Source organism: Lactuca saligna, chromosome 5 (assembly GCF_052625555.1).
Source record: "Lactuca saligna cultivar CGN05327 chromosome 5, ASM5262555v1, whole genome shotgun sequence".
NCBI classification, from domain to species: domain Eukaryota; kingdom Viridiplantae; phylum Streptophyta; class Magnoliopsida; order Asterales; family Asteraceae; genus Lactuca; species Lactuca saligna.
Genome location: NC_136421.1, coordinates 86804342 through 86825379, shown reverse-complemented (window position 1 = coordinate 86825379; position 21038 = coordinate 86804342). Strand labels below are relative to the sequence as shown.

Here is a 21038-nt window from a genome sequence, read left to right as displayed (position 1 = left end):
TAGTAATTGTTTTAAAGATTTGCAAGAGGGACTCGGAGAGTTCATAGCCTGACTCGCCGAGTAGGGTCGCGACTTCGAGCACGTGTTAGCTGGAGACTCGGCAAGTCCATATCCCGGACTCGGCGAGTCCATTCGTCTGGATGAAACCCTAAATCCCCGGGTTGCCCACTATTTAAGTCACCTTATAGCCCCATTCTTGCCTCCTTCACCCTGAGAACACTGTGAGAAAAACCCTAGTTCATCCTTGAGAGTTTATAAGTGATTTTGTGTGATTTGTGAAGGCTTGAAGAAGGAGAAGAAGAAAGGAGCAAGGAGAAGAAGAGTTGTGCAAGATCCAAGGGCAAATCTGAGTTATTTGGAGGTACTTTCGGATTCCCCTCTTGTTTTATGCTTTAAACCTCCATTAGAACTCTTCTAAGAACTAGTTGATGCTTGTTCCAAGCCTTGTGCTTTCATGAACGCCCTAATAAGCCGAGATAACCTTGGATCTGTTCATTGAGAAGTCCTATAGTCCAGATCTATTGCCTTTATGAGGATACTTTGCATATTAACCCTAGATCTATCCCTTTTATGCATCTTTTAGCCTTATTTTCCCTTATTCATGTGTTGTGCACGTAAAGTTGGAAACTTTACGTGGTAAACCAGCTTATTGGACTTAGATCTATCATTTGTATGTGTTGGATTCAAGCAAAATCGGGTGAAAAACAGTTGCATGGCGGCAACTCGGCGAGTCGGGAAGAACGACTCGGCGAGTTGAGTCGCGAGTCCCCGATTCCTTCATTTTTAGCAGTGTTGAGTGGAACCAGTGAGTTAGAGAGTGGACTCTGCGAGTTGAAGGTAGACTCAGTAATGGAGGGACTCGGCGAGTTGTTCAAACAACTCGTCGAGTCCAAGGCAATCTTCTTAAGAATTAAGAACAACTCGTCGAGTATGTTCATACGGCTCGGCGAGTCGGATGAAGATTGTCTGAGTTCTTGGATCAAGAGGGTACTCATCGAGTCGATGCCATACTCGAAGAGTAGCAGCGAGTAGGATTGAAAAGTGAGAGTAGGACTCGGCGAGTTGGGTGGCCCAACTCGGCGAGTCAGTCCAAATGAGAGTAACTTTGACCAAGGGTAAAAGAGTCATTTTACCCAAGTGCAGTGTTTAGTATTTGATTGAGTGTGTTTATGGACTTGTAGCCGGGGAAATACAGGAGCAGCAGCCGTTAGCTTCCAGAGCCACACACTCAGCAGCCAGTTTACGAGGTGAGTTTCCTTCCAGTAGGGACGGGTCTAAGGCCACAATGCCGGCCCGTTCAGTTAGCAGTAGTTTCCGAACTTTGGTCCGATGCAGTAGCTAGTATGTTTGATGCCTTCGTGGCTCAGACAGGATTTGTATGCTATGTTTTATGTGTTAAGTGTTATGTGTTCCGGGCTACGGCCCGATGTAGTATGCAGTATATGTGTTCATGCTAGATGATGTGTTATGCTATGCCATGTTCAGTCAGTCAGTTCCGGACTTCGGTCCGATGCAGGGGACAAGGTCCCAGTCGGTTCCGGACTTCGTCCGACGCAGATAGTTCCGGACTTCGGTCCGATGCAGTTAGTTCCGGACTTTGGTCCGATGCAGTTAGTTCCGGACTTCGGTCCGATGCAGTTAGTTCCGGACTTCGGTCCGATGCAGGGGACAAGGTCCCAGTCAGTTCCGGACTTCGGTCCGATGTAGTTTCCGGGCTTCGGCCCGATGCAGTGGGCCAGGCCCAATATGTGTTTATATGATATTGTATGGTATGTGGTAGTTTGGGGGAGCTCACTAAGCTTCGTGCTTACAGTTTCAGTTTTGGTTTCAGGTACTTCCACAAGCAAAGGGAAGAGCTCGGGGTGATAGCATTGCACACACCACAGCTTAGCTTTATCCTGGGGATGGTTTTAGTTGTCTTGATTTGATATAGTATGATATAGTTTTTCCGCACAGTATTTTATTATGATTTGGGATACATCGCGTATGTTTTTATGTTATGATACTCAGATTATGGTTTTGATTACATTGAAAAACAAAATTTTTGGGTCGTTTCATATGCCCACTAAACTTTGGGCGTTAACCCATGCCTTCCCGACCCAAACCTCTTAATGGAACAAGACCTTCTTATTGGGCCCTAATTGGCCGACAACCTTTCTAATTGACCTTTTGAGACGTAAAACCCTCATTGGGCCTTATTTGGTTGCAAGAAATTATTCTTAGACACTAATGGGCCAAATACTTCTATTAAGTATTATTTTGGGCCAGAAAACTCTCTAATGGGCCTTTCAAGACCGAAGAACCGTTATTGGGCTCTTTTTGGGCCAAAATCCCTAGTTGACTTTTATATGGGCTGAGAACCCATATTATGATCATTGTTGGGCCGAAAATCATGATTTTGGGCTCATCGAACTGAAAATCAATATTTAGGCCTCCTATTGGGCCGAAAACTTCTCCATTAATGTTTTTGGGTCGAAAACCTTGCCATTTAACCTCATTGGGCTGAAAACCCATATATGGGCCTTTGTTGGTCGAAAATATTTATGGAGCCCAATGTATTCTCGGTTTCCCTTCAAGCCTATAAATCTTTTTCTCCCCTCTCCTTGGGCCGATCAGTATTATAAAAAACAAGAAAAAAATAGAAGAAAAGATAATATAATGAAAAATACAAGTGATACCTAACTTACACACAACAAATAACAAGGTCTTTACCCTTCATATACCTAGGCACCCTCACCTCAAACTTAGCTAAAGTCAAACCCTACCATCCCTCCCATTCCCCTTCATCGGCCGTACCCGTCGCCCCCCCCCCCCCCCTCATCATCATCTATCCACACTTCACTTCTAACTTACTTAATCATCCTATTCTCTCTCAAAACTCAAGGAACTCTCCTATTTTCTCCTTCAATTCTCGTGTGTATTGTGTGGGTGTCTCAAGAAGTTTTCTTCAAGCATTGCACCCTTGGTAAGACCCTATCAAACTTGTGAAGATTTATTTAGATAATCTACTAAGATCATATACAACACCATTTTCGTGTTTTGCTTCCTAGAACCACCTCAACTACGAAAAACTCCTCAAGGAAGCACTCTAGGCTGAAAACCTCATTCACTTTCCTCCTCAAACCGAAAAAGCCCCCAAGGTGAGCTTCATATCCCTTGTTTTCGAGTTTTTCCTTCTTTGGGTTAGGGGGATACAAGTCAAAGTCTTGTGAAAATCTTAGTATAATAGCTTGCATGTGTTTTATTTACTTGTTATGTGTGTGAAATGTTGTGATGTCATTCTAAAGGTCCACAAACTCAAGATTCACCCAAGTCTTAAGTTGTTGGAAACAAGTTATCTTGTGTAACTTCATATGTTTGGTTAATATTTTAAAAATATTTTAGAATTCACCATGAGACTAAAGAAAACATAAAAATGGTCCATATTTAACAATAAAATGAAAAATGGGGTATTTTTGGTAAAGAGGGACAAGTTTTTGCAATAAAAGTAAAACATAGGTTATTCTTCATTTTATAGTTAGAATGGGCCGAAAATGGACTTTTAGTAAACATGGGCCATTTTTTAACATTTTAATTAAAATGAGCCGAAAACGGACTTTTTAGTAAACATGAGCCATTTTTAAACATTTTAGTTAAAATGGGCTGAAAATGGACTTTTTAATAAACACGGGTGATTTTTAAACATTTTGGTAAAATGGGCCGAAAATGGAGTTTTTAGTAAACATGGGTCATTTTTGAACATTTTAGTAAAAATGGGTCGAAAATGGACTTTTTAGAAAATATGGGCTATTTATAAACATTTTTGTAAAAATGGGCCTCTTATGGCAACATGGGTAAAATTCGGCCTTATGCAACAATTTTATTTTATTTAAGCATTTAATGACAATTTTGGTGAAAATTGGCATTTTATGACAATTTAAGTAAAAATTGGCTATTTTTTACAACAATGGTAAAAACGTGCTATTTTTACACTTAGTGTAAAATGGCTATATTTTTTTCACTTATAATTTATAGCCGAAAATATACACTAGTAACATTATTTGTAACGCTAAATAACAAAATTCAATATTCACATAAATTCCGTTAAGGCTCTTGTGACACACTCCTTCAATCATACTTATCTAGCATACATAGTAAGTCTTGTAGTTATAAACAGTGTCTCATGGAGGAAGAGCGGGATATGATGTACAAATCTATCTATACGGGGTTGACACCCCCGCACCTGAGTTGTTCGTTACAGCTAGACATGACAGTATAGGGTGACAATTATCTTTAGAAACTGGCGCCTGAAGAACGTCAAGACAGACGCTCTAGTCAAATTAGTATGGTTGTAACGACTCACATAGAGAATAATATTATCATTTTAAAAATTTACGCAAGACATACACTCTACACGTTTTACAAAGTACAAAACTACGTGCCACCTATTTTACATTAATATCATCACTCTAGTCTTAGATTTTAAGACCACCATAGTTCGTATAACATAAAATATAGGATTTTATGAAAACACTCTCTATGAAATTTTCAAACAAAGTAAACCAAGTATACCCATGCAAATACACACGATTTTAAACAAGACTCTCAAACTATTTTTACATAAAATATTGGATTTTCTGGAGTTTACAAACCATTACAAAAGTTTTCTTACAAACATATTTATGAAGTCACCAACATTTTATATCTTGACGCTTTCTAAACGATTTTTATTTTCATGAACGCATTGAGTAGGTTTTCTCAACCATGGACATTGGATTTTTGATGTTTTTTTGAATTATCATACATTATGTTGTTTTGCGTGTAATTTTTATAAACAAACACAAAGATGTAAACTATGCATGTTGATATCGTTAATGTATGATGATGATGGTTGCTATGTTTCATTCATATTCAATTGTTATGATATTACAAAATGAAGTCACCCGCCCCCAAACATTTCCCGGTTCGTGGTGTGACATGTTATTTGGTTTGTTTCGTATCTTCAACCATTGTTCAACATATTGAGAATTGGCATCTTTTTATGTAAAAGTCCTTAAATTGTATGGCTATTGTGCCGGTTTGATCATTATTGTTGTAGGAAAATTCTCTCAAGGGTAATGTGTATTCCAAGCATCTCTATAGTCTATTATTCAAGTGTGAAGCATATTCCCAAAAGTTTATATGTTCTTGACCAGTTGATAATGGTTAGTTATGCTCATACCCAGATGTGTTCCCTAGGTTTTCTACTATATTTGTCAAAATCATGAAGTGAGTCGATTACCTCTATTAGAGATGACAACAATTGGCATCTAGTGTAGTTTTAATGAATTCCTTCAGATAGATCATAGTCAGCTTTTCTATCTTATTCGTTTCTTTGTGTGACAAAAGTGGGCACACTTGGTGATTCTGTCGATCCTACTTAATTGTTGTTAAAATTTGATGGTCTGCCTTACTGGAAAGGATAATGAATCTCTCATTCAAAATCATTCAAAAGTTCTAGTTAGGGATTAGTTTCTAGCATTTTTAGTTAGTTAAAAGGAGGGAGAGATATGACAAGATTGAGAGGAGAAGTGGATTTCTTAGTGAATTCTATCTAGATGTGATTATATGGCTTATAAACGTTTAACGTTAACCACTTTCCATCATATTAGTTCGTAATTTATCCAAATTTTATTCATAAGAAAATATTTAATACATGTTCATGGATGGAAATCAAAATTTTCCGTTAAACGAAGCCATGTTGGTATGATAATAATAGTTTCATGTTCAAATGACTTTATTTGATAGATATGATGAACAAGTTATAAAATTTTGATTAAACATTAAACATAAGTCTTATTTTCAAATGAATTTCGACTTTTCAAATAAGACATGATTAATTATTTAGGAAATTTTAGATATTAAATCTTTTATTGCTTATAATTAACATATAGCATTTTACAATTGTTTCTAATTTTACCAATTCTACCACACAATAGTAAAATGAGTTCCTTTATTAGAACAAATATTTTGTTTTTATTTTGAAACATTTTAACTATTAAATAGGTAAACCTAATTGTTAAATGTGGGACAAAATTGCAACCACCCTATGGTATGTCAAAATTCAAATGTTTGTGCAAAAAAAAAAAATTAGGCTCGCACCAGTAGTCCAATACTTTTTTATAATGACATGCCCTTGGTATTTTCCCTTTTTCAATTATTTTATTACAAAAATAAAAAAAAGGAACAAGAAAAAAATAATACGCCCACCTCTCTCTCTCTCTGTATCTCTCTCTCCCTTTCTCTTTCTTTCCGAGTTTGTGTTTGATGAACATATTCATAAATTCAAGAACACTCAAGAATATCTTCCACCACCACAACAGTACGCCACCACCACCACCACTATCGGCTCCTACCTCTATTTCCACCTAAGATTTTTCTACCACTTCATCTTCACTAAAAAAGCATCCCATACACAAAATCAAATCTGATGAACACACACAAACAAAAAAAATCAAATCAGATAAGCACACACATACACACTCAAAATCAGATGAATACACACACCCACAATATCAGATAAACACACTCATACACAAATGAAATCTGATGAATATACACATACACACACAAAATCTGATGAACACACACACAAAATCAGATGAGTGCACACACACACACATGAAATATGATGAACACATATATACGATATTTGATTGTGTGCACACAAATACATAAAATATTATGAACATACAAAATCGATATGTAAGGGTGTAGGCAGCGATGCCAGAGAAGAAAGGAAAACCGCTGAAGAAAGAAAGATGACGGATCCTCGAGCTGCAAATCTACATAGATCCGAAAATCGAGCCACATATATGAACATATCTGAAGTTGACGATTATGGTGTACAAATTTATTTCGTCTTCCAATATTGACTCATAGCTCGACGTCGTCATCGAAGAAGGAGGGAGAGGTAGTTGTCTTTGTCATCAATACACCGCCATAGAGTCATTTGTTGGATCGTCGACATCTTCAGAGAAGGAACAAATGAAGCCTACGGTGTTCTCAATTTTCAGCGTTGGTGACTTTAGTTGTGGTGACAGCTTCGAAGACGTTACAATTTTTCCAACGATGGTTTACTGAGTGCGGGAGAGAAACATGGAAAAGGAGTTTGGTGGAGTAGTGTTATATTTCTTTTCTTTTTTGTTTAATTATTAAAAAAAAATACAAATTTAATAAAAAAAAGGGAAACCAAATAGAGAAGGCAAAATGGTCATTTCATACACTTCCAATTATGTAACGGATTAAACTCGCAACAAAATAAAACTATTGGACCATTGATGTGAGTCTAAACTCTTTTGACCAAACGTATGAGTTTTGACATACTATAGGAACCATTCTTGTAATTTTGTCTAAAAGCAGAGACCCTAAACACAGAGTTATTGAAATATGAACGGCTAAAGCTACATTATATGAAACAAAAACGTGGCACATGTGTAAACGAGCCGAGCCGAGCCCGAGCCTGACAAAGCTCGAGCTCGGCTCGTTTAATTTGAGGAAGCTCGAGCTCGATTCGAGCCTTAATATGAAGCTCGAGCTCGGCTCATGAATAATTTAGTGGGCTCGCGAGCCTAAATGAGCCTAAACGAGCCTCTATGTGTGTGTGTGTGTATATATATATATGTGTGTGTGTGTGTATGTATGTATGTGTGTGTGTGTGTGTGTATATATATATATATATATATATATATATATATATATATATATATATATATATATATATAGAGGCTCGTTTAAGCTCGTTTAGACTCGTGAGCCCATTAATTGAAGCTCGGCTCGAGCTCATTTAATAAACGAGCCTCATATTTAGGCTCGAGCTCGGCTCGGGCTCGTTTAATTCGATCTCGAGTCAAGTTTTTAACGAGTCGATCCCGAGTAGTTCACGAATAGCTCGGCTCACTTACACCCCTATATGCACTAACATGATAAGGAAAGATCGCAAAACATGGGGTCTTTAAAGTATAACCTTAAAAATATATTTGTGGTTGTAGTTGTTGTGTTTTGTATGATTTTGTCGTCTGAAACTTCTACCAAAATGCATAGGCTTAAAAGTTAAAACCCTCGTTTTAAACAATGTTGAATGAGATAGAGTAGAATCCATACATTTATACATTTACAATGGTCCATACAAAAGGATACAATTATTATTATGATTTAAAACAGTATATGGACTATTATTGGCAAACCTTAAACCATAATAGCTAGATTTATTGGTTTCTTTATTTTATTCCTACTAAAACTTTACAATGAAACAGGGTGTTATCCATTTGTCTAAGTATAATTTATTAAATCTTAATTACTATATATATATATATATATATATATATATATATATATATATATATATATATATATATATATATATATTGTTAATCGTATAGCTAAATTTGGTCGAGGACAGTTTTGTAATTTCTGGCTGATCAAATTAAACTCTTATCGCATCCCTAAATTCTTGGGATTTTAATTTCGTTCAATCTTTTCTTTAAATCGACAAATCATAATTCTTTGTTTATCTTCTTAAAATAGTTTTGCTCCGATTCTATATAATATCTTCAACAATTCTATCAACAATTGATTCTAGTTCATTATCAAAATCAAAGTTTGTATCGTGAATGAAATAGTCTGATGTTGCTAAGAAAACAACAATATAAAATGCAATAGAATAGTATTGCTAGTTCGATCAACAATTGATTTTAGTTCATTCTAAAGATTTTAATTGCATTTAATTGATTGATTTAATGATTTAAAAAAAAATTATTAACCAAATTAAAAAAAAATAGTCATGCATATGTTATAAATTTCATTGCATTAGTTTATGTGTAATTTGTATTAAATGATTTTTTCTTTCATTATTGTGTACATTTAATTTTAATTACAGTTCTTCAAGCTTTAAAAAATGTTAGATCAAATGTTGATTATTCTTAATTGTCCAACTCGAAGACCGGAGCTTCTTATGAATTTGTTAATCCATGTAATTATATATCATCAGTAGAAATATATTTTTATTTTAATTGTTCTGAATGTGCGATTGTATTTAACTTATTTATTAAATTGATTGCAAAAAAATGAATATTTTATTTAAAGCTTTTTATATGCACTTGTTAGATGTATTTGTTTTACTTATATCTTTCTGTTATTATTATTTTTTTATAGAAGTTGTAAAGGATTTATGTGAGAATACTACTTCTCATTCAACTGAACTCACAACTGAAGGTATTATATAATTTGATTTTTATCTATATGCATATGAATACACTTACACTTTTATATGCATTTGTTTCATGCATATCTTTTGCTTTTATCTTTCTTCTATAAAAATTGTAGAAGATATCTCTAGAATAGTACTTTTCATTCATCTGAAATCACAAGTGATGGTATCATATAATTAACAAGTAATGGTATCATATAATTATATTTTATTTACTAACTTGTTGAGAATAACTTTTTTGATAATATGTTTGCTGGATCTGATGTCTTTGAAACAAATGAATTTGATATCATTTTCGTCATGACTTGAGGAGGTTGTAATAAATTTATCTTTTTTAACTGTTCATAGTTATTTTAATTTCATCTTATTTCATTTATTTTTGCAGATATTAAAGATTATATTTCTAAGAATCCTTCTTTAGTTTCAACTGAAATCCCAAAGGTATCATGTAATTGATTGTTTCAACAAAAATTCTTCTTTTGTTAAAAATAATTAACATCTATATCAATATGAATGTGATTAGATGTATTAATATGTGTAAGCATGTTTAAAACAATAAACATCAATATGTATAAGCATATGTTTTAGATATACATAAGTATATTTATAGATTTTAATCTTTTACTAATTGTTATTTGTTTTAGAAGACAAGATATTCAAGAAATCGATTATTTTGATGTTGAAATGTTCACGAGTCCAGGAGGTAATAATGAGTTATTCAAACCTTGTGTTCCTGAAGATATAAAACTATATTTTGGGGAAAAAAATTGCAATGTTGAAAGATGCAATTCATATGTACTGCAAGTATGCTGAAAAATCAGGATTTGATGAAATTCTTGATGGAGAAAAAAGATGGAATTATTACATTCAAGTACATGAATTGCATCAAGTTAACACTTATGATGGAAAAAAGAAAAGATGTTCAACTTCAAAAAAAACTAATTTCAAAGTTTTTATTTGCTTCAAACGTACAAATGATTCAGAAGAGTATGATATATCTAAATTTGAAGAAGTTTATAATCATCGATTATCTACATGACAAAGCATGCAAATCTTAAAAATAAGCGAAAGTTATATTACTTTCAACAAAGTTTCATACACAATATCAACCGTCGCAATAAAGGTGCGACAAAGGCTCATGCATTGTATACCAGGTTAGCAGGAGGATATGAGAAATTCTATCCACCAGTAAAAGATGTCAAAAATTTTGAAAGAGATATGAATATTATTCTTCGTGAAGGCGAAGCTTTTCTTGTAGTGAATAAATTGAAAATGAAGAAGGAAAATCTTGAGAATTTCTCATTTGATTACATGTGAAAAAAAATGTCAACTAACAAGGTTGTTTTGGGCAGACAATACAACAAAAGTTAATTATATAGAATTTAGTGATGTTATATCTTTTGATGCAACTTTCAATACCAACAAGTAAGATTTTAAACTTATTAATTTTGTAGAAGTAAATATGAATATTGCAATATATTTATATTCATATACATTTATAATATATTTTTTTATATATACATAGATACAAGATGATCTTTCTTTCATTTACAGCAACCAACAACCTTAGGAAGGGTGTTATAGTTGGTGTTGATCAATGTCACACCTCACTAAAGCGGAAACGTAAGATATGACAGCGATAACGGTTTCATTGCAAAAGATAAAGATACATCACCATAGCACTATTCAAAAGTTTACAACCCATAGCTTAAAAGAAACAAGTACAAGTTTTTCCAAAATAACATTGTTCAAAATATAAATTCATAAATAACTTCAACACGATGCAGCATGCTCTATGATGATGAATCTTTATATCCACTTACTAATTATTTCCTGAAAAAGCATGTAAAACAAGCATCAACTATGAAAATAGTTGGTGAGTTCACAAGTTTATAAAATCGAGCTTGAAATAAGGATTTTCGTAAATACAAGTACATTGCTTTAATGAGAAACAAAGTTGATTGCTATAATTGATACAAGTTTATTGCTATAACGAGAAACGAGTTTGTATGTGTATGAGCAAACAATGAGTCTCAACCAAACCTATGACTGAAGCCCTATCAAGATCTATGCTTATCGTTCCATATATGAATATGGTATCATGCACTCCAGCAATAGGGCGAGTGAGGAGTTGTCAATTCCTAATAGTGTTATCCATAATGACTATTGGCTCAAAGAGTTAATGGTTAGAGATAAGGTAAGGGCCTTAGTACGATAAGTTCTCATGTTCCGTGTTGCATAGACATACATAGAGAGACATAGCAATACAATAGCAATCATGGTTGATACAAATCAATTTAAATACAACATGCAAATAATAGTTTTTCTGGACATGCTGTTCCACCCCAAAACATAAAAACTGAAAATAGGGGAGTGTGTGAATACTCACAATGTTTCGAGTAGATACAAGTGGTGCCTCGGAATACACCAACGTCTTAATACCGGGATCCTACGACATCAAACACACACTAGTGAGTTTCCATATCGAAATCTAATGCTAATATACTAAACTCTAAATATAGTGAAATGCCAATTTATGTTCTAATATTGGATTTTATATTAACTGGTTACAGTTTTTCTGAAATGATGAAATTCTACAAGTTATGCGATTAATACAACTTTGGGATATTAATTTCCAGATTTAGTAATATCAATTTAAGGGTGTTTCAACACATTTAAATGTGTTTTAAATTCCTCAAAATGTAAAACATTATCAAATAGTTTCCAAAAATTGTCAAACCTTGTATTTTTCATTCTAAATACAATAGAGGTTTTCCTGAAAATTTTTCTTGAATTTTTGATATGGTTAACTATTTTCCAAATTTTTAAGCCTTCATAACAACATAAATTCACGAAAAATAGCATTCAAAGGATAAAAATACTTTTTATTTTACTGTTATTACATATTACTAAGCTGGAAAAAAATATAAAAATGGATTTTCAAGCTGTTTAATTATATATTATGATTTTTGAGCATTTATTCCAACAAAAATTGGAATAAATAGAAAACAGTTTCCAAAATTACCCAAACTTTTTAGTGTATTGTTATTATACATAACTAGACTGGGAAAAATATAAAAAATATTTTCCAGTGGGTATTTCTATTTTTCCTTGTTTTATCCCCTTAAATAATCATTAATTGAAGAATAAATAATAAACAGTTAAAATAAATTACCAAAAAAATTTTGTAACATCATTTACAGTGTAAGTAATATGGGAAAAATACCAAAAGTGGTTTTCATATTGTATAATCCGGTTTTTGGTATTTATGTGTATTTAAGTGTATTTAACCTTAGAAAATAAGAGAAAAATAGTTTGCAGTAAAGAAAAATCATCCAAAATTTTTATGTAACCTCCTACTGTACATTATGATGTTCTGGTAAAAATTTATGAATTTTGGATAATCAGAACTATTTTTCCTATTTTTAGGCCATTATAATTACCAAAAATTGGGAAAAATAGAAAGGCATGATGCAAACTTCTAAAATTATTCTTATGAGTCTCCCAACACAGGTAAGGGCTGTGAAAATTGTTAGATACAATTTTCACTCTCTCTAAAGTGGTTTTGTGATTTTGTTGTACCCAAACAAAGAGAAAATTGAAAACCATACTAAATAGCAACATAAATCGATGAAGTTTAATGAGAGGTCATTATTCACAATAGGGGTCATCCAAGAATTTATTCCGGATTTATATACCTCTGGAAATATTTTATGTGATTTATGCCCTTATTTTCTTGTAACAATTTTAATAAATCAAGGGAATGATAAAAACTCTTGAAATTTTCCAGATGTTCATATTACCTTAATGGGAATCTGGAAATTTTTTGATATGAACAGAAAAGAACTTTTAGATATTTTTATAGACAAAATCGTTTACATGCACTATTAACAATGTACTTTGATCATCAAGCTCTTTAGCTTGGTGTTCATTACATGCATCACGGTTTGAGGACCATGCATGGACATATGTTTGTCATAGTGATGTTTTTAAAAGAAATACTTGAAAGAATAAGGTATTTGAACTTTAGTGTTTGACATAGGTTTTGGTCCTCGGATTTCACCATTAAACAACATGCATGTTGTTCTTGGGTGAAACCCTACCACCATCATCATCAAACTCAAAATTCATGAACATGTTCATGAATGTTCATAAAGAATGGTGTAGAAAGAAGAGAAATACAAGAAAACCCTTTAAAACAAGAAGGAAAAGTAAGGGAAGATGAAGGATTTTCGTGATTACCTTCAAGAACAATCTTAGAAGATGAAGATTTGAGTGTGGAAAGGTGTTCTTGGCTGATGATTTTCGTGAATTTGGAGAGAGGAAGAGAGAGTTTGAGAGTTGAAAGGTTGGAGTGTGAGAGAGAGTGAAAAGGGAAGTGGAAGAGTGGAGATTGTTTTTAATGATTGATGTTTTGGGAAGAGAGAGGGCATGGGGAGAGGGGATGGCCGGATATTTGAGTCCCTTAAGGCCTTCTCTCTCCTAAATTTAAATTTTATACAATTCCCTCCTTAATTTTTATAAAACCCTTATTTTTATAAAAGTGTTTATTAAGCAATTCTTGATTTATTTAAAATCTTGTTTTTAACTAATAAATTATGCTTAATGTTTGATAATTTAAATTTTTATTTCATTGATTATAATCCATAATTTGATTAATAAAAATTTGATATTAGGAAGCTTATAGCCAATTTTATAAAGTTTTTAAGCTTTAAAGTTTATAAATTTGGATTTTTGACTCTTTAGAGTTTTTGGAACATTGTTTGATATTCACCGTCATATTGGAATGAAATTAGAATATTTTAATTTATTTTTAGGGTTTTATACCCTTTTTCAATTGTAACAAAGTTTGAAGTTTCATTCTAATTATGGTATTGGCATTTCCTATTGTAGTTAAACAACTTACTAGAATCGTAAGAGTCAAGTATATTAGTCCTAGATCTTAGTTGGATCCTAGTTTATACAAGATTTTGACCTAATTTATACTACTAGGCCATGGCATGTTGTGCATGAATGGTTTTTACAAAGATGCATGAGTCTGAGAATGACCTGAATTGACAGTTGTCACAATATATTATCAAATAAGTCTGCTAAATCATACACATGGCATTTAAACTCATGTATTCCAACATTTTAAAATCAACCTTAAATTGTTGTAACACAGACTTTGTACGTAGCACATAAGAAATAAATTGTCAAATAAGATAATATTTTACTAATTTAAAATAATATTCAGTTTTTTCAAATTGAAAATATAGATTTTATATAAAGATCTTCTAGTTACATATACATATATGAATAAGGTAAGTTTGTTAAGAATGCAATTTCATATAAAATAAGAATAAGTATATGTATGCATGTTCATATGTATGCATATTGTAAATATATATATATACACAGATGTACCGTATAAGCATATAATTCTCAGAAGATTTTGAAATCTACCAATTTTTAAAGAGGTGTTATGGATATAATTTGGAACAAAGAGATAGTTGCAAACCTGATTGAGCAAAGATTGAATATATTATTATATATTTTTCATTTAGAAGAAAAGAAGTGGTTGAAAAAAAATATGTGAGAAAAAATGTGGATTGTAGCATATTTCAATGATGTGCCATTTTCAGGACTGATGATAACAACATCAATATCACACAGTCAAAATTTGTTTTTGTCACACCCCATAACCAAGAACGGCATAAACGTTCTGGGCAGAGGACATCGTGTATAATATCACAACACAGTATAACAGTAAACAAGTAAACAACATCATCCATTGCATTAAATATATAATTTTAATACAAGTATGTTTTGTGGTTTATAAGACACCAAAATATGAATCAAAATAAAAGATGAGTCTTGTATGTACTCCATTTTCTCAAAAGCTGACATCGGTACCTGTCTACTAATGACCTAAGAATACAAGTTATTTTGAAAGAGTTTATCAACATTAAAGCTGGTGAATTCATAAGTATTTAGTGTCATTGATTTGTAAAAACTTGTAATGAAAGACTTATAATTGCTTTGAGGAAAAGTTTGTATAAGTATGAAAACTCTAGAAAATCCTATATTTTCTACTAGTATAAAAAGTAGTCTTCTACCAAGACCCGACTGTTTTGAAAGTATGTATCATTGTAAAAATGACGGTTTTTCCATTGTATACTATTATTATAAAAATATAGTCTACCTTATCGTTTATGTGAATGCATCACAACATAAAGGTAATAAGGAAAATAGTATATCTATATCAAAATATATCCTACCTCATCGTTTATGTGAAAGTGTCATAAAGTAGAGGTAATAAGGAAAATGGTATAATCCTTAAGAATGTATCCATTTGTATAGGATAAACACAACGTCGTAACTCGCTGAATAGTACAACCGAGAACATCCAAAGTTGAACACACCTTCTGTTGCGAGCAGCCAAGTGTAGGATGGTCATTCCATGAGTGTGTAGAAGTATAACTTCAAGTAGTATGTAGTAGTGTCTCCTCATATAGTATGCAATAGTGTCTCTTTGTATAGTATCTACTAGTGTCTCTTCGTATAGTATGTACTAGTGTTTCTTTGTATAGTATGTATTAATGTATCTTCATATAGTATGTACTAGTGTCTCTTTGTATAGTATGTATTAGTGCTTCGTATAGTATGTACTAGTGTCTCTTTGTATAGTATGTATTAGTGCGTCTTCGTATAGTATGTACTAGTATCTCTTTGTATAGTATGTATTAGTGTCTCTTCGTATAGTATGTACTAGTGTCTCTTTGTATAGTATGTATTAGTGGAGTGTATGCATTGACTCATGTATGAAATGACTCTTAGTGTGATTCCTTGTACTAGGGATAGTAATTAGTATAATCCTAAACTATACCTATTATAGTTTAATAGTAATATTGAGTGTATAACCAGGTGTATTGAAATAGGATAACAAGCTTTTATGTCGATACATATACACAGGATATATAACTAAGGATCAAACAACACTCGTACAAATACTAGGGTACTCTAAGTCCACAACCAAACAAGGAACAGGAAATAGAGTGTATTATCAGTCCTAATTCCTTCAAACATTATATATATAACTATATATGTATCAGACATGTTTTGACAATAAGAGGGTTTAAAGAATTGTCAGTAAATATATGTAAACTAAAGCTAAGTTTGATAAAGAGTTTAGCATGAAAAAGTGTTTGGTAATCAGTTCCATGTAGTTCTGTTGATAAAACAGTTTGAAGTCATTTGTTTAGAAAAATAGTTTGAAGTGCAGTAAATCCATTTGTATGCTAGTTATTAATCACATGTGATTGATATAGTAACTAGTATGATTCAACTTGTATCCCCACCCCCTATAAAAGCATTTAAAAACATTTAAAAGGTTAATTAAGGGCGTATGAACTCACCTGTAGTGAGTGATGCGACGATAGGATTGGTTTAGGAGGTTGAGTGACAATTGTGGACTTGAGCACAAACGAATCCTATTAACCAGATAATGGCATATGTATCTATACAATTAGTGTTTGTAACAACTAATTATTGAATTGGGACCACCTTAGGGACTAATATACACTTATATTGAAGTGTTACAATCATATATGATAGTTTATAAGGGGTGTATGGCTATACAAGGGAGTATATGGTCAAAATACACCATATTGGTGTGTGTGCGGCCAGGGTGTGCGACCAGGGTGTGTGTGCGGCCAGGCCTGTGTGCAGCCATACACTTGCATACAAACATGTCCAAATCGATTTTCCAAGGCTTTGTTATGACCCTAAGAAGGTGTTTTGGTCAATGTTATGCTTAGATGAACTTTTAAGTCCATTTTAGGACTAAAAGATGTATGTGCGGTCACACATGATGTGTGTGCGGCCGTACACACATGAAGATCATCTAGAAGGATGATTTCATGGATCAAACTCGAGGAAAAGGATTTCTAATGCATTGTAGTAATGATCGAAGGATGTTTAGTTACTTGTATTGCCGATCCAAGAGGAAAACTTGAAGGACACTTGAGAGAGACTGTTCCAGCTTTGAAGGAGTGGGGAAAGGGTGTAAGGTTGACTTAGGGTCCTTTATATAGGCTGGAGTTTGAGGCTAGGGGGGTGTGCGGTGGGCTGTGTGCGGCTGGCTGGCCACACACTCGGGTGTACGACCGCACACACCTTGCTTGGTGTGTTTGGCTCGATTTTGCGATGCTACACACATTGTAACCCCTTCCTAAGACTCATATCTTACTAAGCCAAATACACTTATATATGTTGGGTTATGAGCATTCTAGCACTCTTAAGTGTACATGCAACCCTAAATACCTTGGATCTATGTTTTCTCTATTATACATGCATTGTGAACGTCCAAGGTATTATCCTAATCTAGCATACAAAACAATCAATAAAGCAAGATAGAATACATACCTCTTTGATGTAGAATATCTTCATGAAGCTTGAGTGCCTAGTGCCCCAAGTGTGACACCTCAAATGGTTCACACAACACCATAAACACTTGGAGTAACTTAGAGAGAATTCTACACTTCATGAAATCGGCTAGCCCTCTCTAGAATAATCTAGTGGCCGATTTTGTCAAGAATAATATCTTTATATAGTGTTACAATTAGGGCAAACCCTAATTGTCATGACTTTCCATTTCCTTGGATCCATGGGTTCAAATACACCATGGAGCATCCATGGAGCATCATATGGGTTTTGGCCTAACTAGATAATCCATGGAGCATTAGCCCACTATATAAGTATGGATGATTTACACAATCAACCCATATATTTAATTAGTCTTCTTTTGATCACTTAATTAATCCTAGATTAATTCTTGATCAATACTAATTAAATAATCTTATTATTCTTATTATTAATATACTAGAACTTATAATATATTAATAACCATAAGTGTCTTATTTCTCTCATTATAGTCTATCCAAGTGCATGATGCCATGCAACCCAAATGGACCATGCCGGGTCGGGTCAAGTCTTACCAATTATAGTTATGGACTTAGACATTAATCCAACAGTCTCCCACTTGGATAAGTCTAAAACTATTATTGCGTATGACTTCAGGAACCAACTGGCAATCGTAGCTCTCAAAAGCTTTTGTCGAACTTTGACCTTGTAGATGAACTCTGATCTTGTCAATGACTTGTCCATTAGATAAGGGATCATATATTCCTCCATTCTAGATATCATATGGACTGAGACGTGGATTATAATCATTCTCTCTGTCCATTTGTTGTTTCCCGATTTCCGATTTATGACGACTGACTAATTGAACAAATCAAATCAGTCCTGGCCCAGCCGAGCACTTCCATTTGTCATCATCAAATCATCGAGGGGCCCACAGATATCGCTTTCATCCTGAAGGTAAAAGGAATGGATAAACTTCGACTCATATGGCTTGTTCTACTACTTGTTGAATCATACACAAAGACACGTTTTATAACATCGAGTTACCAATGCATTTCGTGCAATCAATGTACAACCAACTCATAGTAACAACTCATATCTCTAGGTTTGAAGAATATAAGATATTATCGTCTCATGATCACTCGTGATAAAATCCATGAAGTGATTCCAATGAGCGCGGGTTGACTCCAATACTCAGAACTTATGAGCACTCATGAGTGTTGTAGCCCTTTGTCCAACAACTTAGACCTCTACAAGCCAACCCATGACAGTCTTAATTCATATCTACTTCCAACATATGACTGATTGTGGATGGTTTGAATAACGTAGTCATTCCGGAAGAATAACCTAGTTTATTCGGGAAGTCAAAACATGCAAAGTGCAACACAATAATAATTGAATCCAATATGGTCTCAGAACTTATGAATATAAATAAAACACCTTTTATTTATCACCATATGATTACACATTATTCATTGTATACTGTTTCAGCTATCAACATTATTCTTGAATTTAAAACAATAGTTGTCCCATGCTCCAAGCATGGACACTATGTTTTTCTAAACACTAGTCATGCCATACACCAAGTATGCATACTATGTTTGTCTATGATCTTTACTTTGTGAACTAGATCAATTGAATATAACTCCAATGATTCTCTTTTCACACTTTCAAATCTTTACTGTAAATACAAGAATTCCAAATTCATGTCATTTACTAAAATGTATTAGATTCTAAACTTATATGCATTGATCCTCTTGTAATGATTATGCACAAAGTCAGAAAGACTTGGCAACAATCATTACAGAGTATTCCAAAGGAGATCAGCTCCTTAGAAACATCCTTCTTGCATTAAGTTTCCTAATCTTAAACAGATTGGAAAAATTCTAACTTTGAAACATTTCCAGATTCCATTTTGACTATCACTTCTGAACAAGAGTTGCCTCCTTACAGATTATGTCAATATGGTCCTTCCAGAATTATCACTATACTTCCAACTGTCCTTGATCAACCAATCTTTGGTAAACCTTAGATTGTCCTCGACAATTGTTTAATCCTTTTAGTCATATCCAATTCTAAACCTTTTCCCTTCTTAATGCCCTAGGCATTTGGAAAATTTTAGAAAGGATGAATATAGCACATGTAATCGGTCCTATATCCGAAGCATATGGGACACGATTCATGATGTCTCACATAAAGACTAAACCAGTCTTTTGCTATAACATTTCCATTTCTATTTGCCAAGTTCTCATAATTTAGATTATGAAAAGGGATGCCGTAATCATAAACGAATTTTAGAACGCAAATAATGGACCCATATACAGAATTTCCTTATGTTGAGCCATTCCAACATGAAATTCATATATATTCTAGACTAAATGATTAAAACCTCACGATCTAAGCTTATAGATTTGATTCTTGACTAAATGATTAAAACCTCACGATCTAAGCTTATAGATTTGAGATGAAGTATAATTTCCTCTCTCTTAATTATAGCAAAACAACTTTTTCCCAATTGAAACCTTTTGTTTTCTATAATTAACATTGCTAGCTTGCAATACTTATCATAATTATCATGCTCCCACTAACATGATGATTATTAGCATAACACTTATGCTCCCACTAGCTTTGACATGTACTCAAAAAACAGCTGGACTTCTAGAAATCAATACTTTATTGACTTTCTTACCAAAGTTCAGATTTCTGATACTAGATTGTTTTGATAAGACTTTATCAAAAACATACACCTTCCCTTAGATAGCTCATGGGTGTGTCAAAACAATTTTAAGAACTATGAAAAGGGATGCCGTAATCATAGTCTTGATCGTTTTGACCTTTTCCATTTTTCGGAAAAGATTATGAAGATGCATTTAATCACCTCGACGAGGTCAAGAAAATTGCAAATTATTTTAATGTCCCTAATGTTTCATGAGAATTAGTATTACTAAGAATTCTTCTAGTAACCTTATCGGGAGATGCAAAACTTTGGCTAAATTCCCTTGCACCCAGAACAATCACTACTTCGACGAATCTACGGGAAGCTTTCATTGAGCAATATAGTCCACCATCGAAAGTATCCAAGCTTAGGAAAAATATAGCAAATTTCCAGCAATATGATGGTGAGTCCTTACTTGAAGCGTGAGAAAGGTATAAAAGCATGCTAAGAAATTTCCCCCAACACGATCTAAATGTACTATAAAAAATAGCTATTTTCTACGATGGGGTGAGTGTTACCACAAGATAACTCCTTGATTCTCAAGGACCAATGACGAAAAAAAGAAACAAATACTATTAAAAAATTGATTGAAGAAGTCTCAAAACATTCGCGTTAATATCATACTCCACAAGAATATTTTACAAGAGGAAAAGGAGACTTTGATAGAGGAAATGACAATATGGTGGCGGTTTT

General features: G+C 33.3%; 1 non-coding gene across 1 annotated transcript; it reads right to left on the bottom strand.

The window, feature by feature from the left end:
* Positions 1-20708: 20708 nt before the first annotated feature.
* Positions 20709-20815, bottom strand: LOC144999194 (small nucleolar RNA R71). Its single transcript, XR_013660714.1, has one exon. It is a non-coding gene; the product is annotated as a small nucleolar RNA R71 (small nucleolar RNA).
* Positions 20816-21038: the final 223 nt, after the last annotated feature.